The sequence below is a fragment of the Echinops telfairi genome, unplaced genomic scaffold (assembly GCF_000313985.2).
Source record: "Echinops telfairi isolate 266 unplaced genomic scaffold, ASM31398v2 ScPeMD7_17;HRSCAF=63, whole genome shotgun sequence".
NCBI classification, from domain to species: Eukaryota; Metazoa; Chordata; class Mammalia; order Afrosoricida; family Tenrecidae; genus Echinops; species Echinops telfairi.
The window spans coordinates 9759039-9763808 of record NW_022103914.1 but is presented as its reverse complement, the minus strand read 5'-3'; the positions used below and the strand labels follow the sequence as shown (position 1 = coordinate 9763808).

Here is a 4770-nt window from a genome sequence, read left to right as displayed (position 1 = left end):
GGCCGCCGCCCTTCGCAGGCGGAGCCGTTCGGTGACAGCTCGCAGGAGGGGCCCCGCCGTGAGTCAGGAGGACCTTCCGCACACCCGCGGGCGCTGGCCCCGGGGAAAGGCGACTCCGGCCTGAGAGGGAGACGTGCTGGCAGGAGGGAGGTCGGGAGGATTTCAAGGGCCCGGATGTAACGGGTTTAAATTTGAACCAAACACCTAACCAAACCTATTGCCATGGAGCTTAAACTAATGTACCCCGCCTACCTCCTAGAAATAAAGGGGAGATTGTAGGTCCTCAGGGAAAAAGCCTCACTTCCCCAAGTCATCCAACTGACGAATGGCAGAATGGGTACCAGATACCCAATTAGTATTCTTTTAAACTGTATGGCCATCATAGAAAGAAACATGTCATTAAGATAACAGTTCAGATCTTAGAAATATGGACGGGGGTTTTACTTAGGCATTCTGGGTTCATGCGCTGGAAGAAACCCCAGCTAAGTCCTTCCTACCTCTGGGCTTCTCCATTACCCATTTGCTTGGCAGGCAGAATCCCCTAAATGGCAGTGAGTTTGGTTTGGTTTTGGTTTGGCAGTTATTTGTGCCAAGCTCTATGGTAGAAACTGGTGATAGAGAGAGAAACAAGAAGCAGCCTTCCTAGCAGAAGAGAAACGCTCCCCTCAACCCCGGGATTCCAGTAACTACCAGGTGTCAACAGGTAGAAAACACCTTGGAAACACAGAAGATGCCACTTATGTCTGACTGATGGAAGACCCAGGGGTGACATGGATATTTAAGAGTGGGTCATTTCAGGGCATTTGGAAATGATAGGGCATGCCAAGTAGAACTTCACTGTTGGCTGGAACAAAACAAAAACTCTAGGTGATGGCTAGAAAGTAGAAATATACCCGGAGGCCAGAATGATGGAGGAGCCAGGATGGGGAGGATTCCAAGGGGAGAATGCCGTTGCTGTGGCTGAGGGTGCTTGCTTTTGCCTGCCAGTAGACTCCTTGGCTGTAGAGTAAGAACGCCAAACTAAGATTCCCGAAGCCCTAACACGGCTATGAATTCGTTTGGGAATGCAAAACTTCCTGGAGACATGGGCATGTAGCAAGGCTATGGGTGTACAATATTGCTGGGATGAGAAAGTGACAAAATTGAACTGAAAAAACGATTGAACTTAGGGTGGCCTGTGACTGGGTCTCCTCTTGGGGAGTTGATGAAAAGGTGCTTTTAGTATTATTCAAACTCGGGTGGCCTCATGGATGTGAACCTCTGTTAAACAGCCAGTCCCTATCTGCAGGGAGCAGTAATTCCACTTGATGTGTCTCCAAGGACCAACATCGAGCTATAAACAAGGCAGCTTGTGTTGGTAGTTGAAAGAGGAATTTACTTACCATTGTGCCCTTGTGTATTATAAAGGAGTGAAAAAATTCTATGCAGATGACCTGTTAAAATGAAACATTTTTAATCTCACATGTGACATATACAGATTGAGGACTTTATAAATCTATTTTTAGTTGGTCCTATGCTGCTCTGTACCCATGAACCACTAAATTACAGACTTGTCCCCAAATGAAATGGGCAGGTGCATGTAAGTCAAATTATTCAGACAGGTTACAATCATTCATCTATGGTGTACGATGCTTCCAGAGAGGATAAATAACCAAGAGTTCCACAGCTCAGCTCCATTTCCCAATACTCCCGGGTGTACCATATGAGTGGTGAAAAAGTCCTTGTGTTACTATATGGAATGCATGTTCTGTGTACTTTCACAAATTCCCTGGGCTTTGAACGGCTACTTCCAGTTCCATCCCCTGCAAAGTAGTCTCATTTCTATCCCAGATATACAGAATCAGAAGTTACATTTTAATGAGATCTCAGAGCTATAGGAATCTCATAAGAATCACCTGTGCGGTCTTTAAAAAATGTATATTATAATTCAGTATATCTGAGGTGGAAATAGGAGCCTTGATGGCATAGTGAGTTAGGCATTCGCCGGCGAACTATAAGTTCAGCAGTTTGAATCCACCAGCCATTCCAAGGGAGAAATACAAGGCTTTCTACTCCTGTTGAGAGTTACAGTCTCTAAATCCCACAGGGAGTAGTTCTACCCCATCCTTCTGGGGTTGCTATGAGTTGGTGAGGTAGTTAGTTTATTGTGCCAACCTGGCTGATAAACACATGTGGGGTTAATTGAAAGGCGGAGGGATAAATGGCTCAGTGAGCCTCGCCTTTTGAGTTCTCGGGTCTCTTGCTTTCTGATGGCCAGACCAGGGTGCAGCTGCCTTAGCCAGTTCCCTGCTTCAACGGGCAAGGCTCACTTCCTGCAAGACATCCCTGAGGAGAAGCCACATAGACCTACCCTGATGCAGCCTTGGGTGCTGGAGCAGCCATGTGGAGACCCCTGCCGGCGCTGAAATGTTTACATGTTCACTGCCTCAGCTTTCCTCCGGCAGTCAGCATCATTGCATCTGTTTTGTGAGATGGAGGATGACGTTGTGGATTGGTGTTGGACATATGGGTTAATGTTGGACTTGTGGACTTGGGCAGCACTGGGTTTGGATGTTTTCTTGATGTGCACTTAAACTTTATATAAAACTCTCTCTTATACATGAGTTTCTGTGGATTTGTTTCTCTAAAGTACCCAGACTAACACAGTTGGATTCGATTTTATGGCATTGAGTTTGATTTTTGGTTTGAAAGTAGAAATGTAAATGATCAGGAGGGGGTCAAACCAGACAGAACCAGTTCAAAGCCCTGCAGTGCCCTCATCTGATGGGTAGATTAGAAGAGAGAAAAGATGAAATGCTGAGGAGCAATTCTTTAGGTTAACGGTGTCAATGTATTCAGGAAGAGCGTGGAGTCAGTGGACATAACTGGAATTGAATTCCACTCCCTGTGTGAATTTAGGTCTGACTCTTAACTTGTCTGAGTATTAATTTTCTTGTTTTTAAAATGGTGATCGTAATAATTAGCTCACATTTGTTAACCAGTCTGACAGCATGTGAGTACAACAACGAAAGTTGCTATGATCACTGTAATGCGTCTCTTTGGACTCATGTTTTTTGGAGACTATAAATCATTATGGGAGCAGACAATAGCTAGTGAGAGGGCTATGGAAATGTCCATGGAGATGGAACCTCAGTGTGAATGGAGCAGCATTGAGGAGCCTGACTGTGGAAGATGGTTAATCTGATTCAGGTGGTGGACCTCAGGGATGGGTGAAACCCTTTTAGCTGTGTGACTTTGGGTGCCTGCTTAAACAACTCTGGGCCTCATATGAGGGAAAACTAACTCTGTGTTTTGGTGTTGAAATGAGATCTACACTTGGCACAGTGATATGGCAGGTGCCGTTGAGTGGGTTCCGACTCATAATGACACTGTACAACAGAACAAAATTCACTGCCCAGCCTGGTGCTATCCTCACAATTGCTCTTCTGTTTGAGCCCGTTGTTGCAATCATTGGTTGTGTCCGTCCATCTGTTCGAAGGCCTGCGTCTTTTTCACCGCCCTCCACTTTTCAAAGCATGAAGTCCTTCTCCACGGATTTGGTTCTCCTAACAACATGTCCAAAGAATGTGAGGTGAACTCTCGCCATTTGTAACATAAAGTAGAGACCGGCTCTTATCTTACAAATCCGATGGATTCGAGGGGTATTATCTGCAAGGGTAAAACTTATATACAAAAGGGATAGCCAAAAGTTGAGGCGCAGGGGACCCTGCAGTATAGACACTTCAGGGTCTCGAACTTTATTAGAGGCAGGCTTGACTACATTCCCTGCACATAACCTGCACCGTGATAGGATTACATAAAGGGAGATCTTACAATTCTTTGGGAGTATACAAAGGAATATTACCACTTCAACCAAGAGGGGAGGATGAGACTGGGCACGTGAAGTAACTGATAAGTATGCAGAGGACTGCTTTCTGCAGCTTTTGCCAGGGAACAGGAGGAAAAGTATCCATTTTATCTCAGGTGGAAAGGCAGGCCGGAAGCTCCCATGCCTGAGCCATCAGCATTCTCCCACCAGCCATGAGCCATGGAAGGTAGTGGTCCTGTCCCCTTTGCACAAGGAGCAAGACCTTTTACCTCACAGCCAATCTTGCCTTTAAGGAGCACTCTGGCTCTACTTCCTCCAAGCCAGATTGGTTTGCTCTTTGGCGGTCCATGGTACCTCAATCTTCTTCACCAGCACCACAATGCAAATGCATCGATTCTGCTTTGGTCTTCCTTATTCATTGTTCAACTTTTACACAAATTTGAAACACAAATTACACAGTGGAAAATAATATAGCTTGGCTCAGGAACACCATAGGCCTCAAAGTAACATCCTTGCTTTTCAACACTTTAAAGAGGTCTTGTGCAGTAGATTTACCCACTGCAATTAGTCACTTACTCTCTTGACTGCTGCTTCCAAGAGCATTGATTATGAATCCAAACAAAATAAAATCCTCAACAACTTCAATCTTTTCTCTATCATGATGTTACCTATTGGTCCAGATGTGAGGATTTTGATTTTCTTTACAAGGAGCTGTCACTAACCTGGGTCATTAGTGACTACTAATGTTTAAAGGGACTTTGGAAGATCTCTCATCCTTAGAGGAATCATATTGTTATCGATTCTCTTTCAAGCATTCTGAGTGTCAGAGAGTGCCATCTACATAAGGTTTCCTATTTCATTGTTGGGCTACCTTCAGTGAAAGAAATGTTTCCTCATATACAGCTTAAAACAGTTCAATTTAACTTCAAAATTTGAGTCCTCACCAAAGGCGGGGGTGGGGT

The 4770-nt window shown here is 44.9% G+C and overlaps 1 protein-coding gene across 3 annotated transcripts in view; it reads left to right on the top strand.

The window, feature by feature from the left end:
* The first annotated feature begins 12 nt into the window (after positions 1–12).
* The window catches only part of PLAAT1 (phospholipase A and acyltransferase 1), a 31353-nt gene continuing 26595 nt past the window's right edge, over positions 13–4770 (top strand). The window contains exon 1 of one of the 3 annotated variants that reach the window (XM_004712347.4): positions 13–58. The gene's annotated coding sequence lies outside the window, so the exon portion shown is untranslated. The other 2 variants (XM_045287559.1, XM_045287558.1) reach the window with 2 other exon arrangements.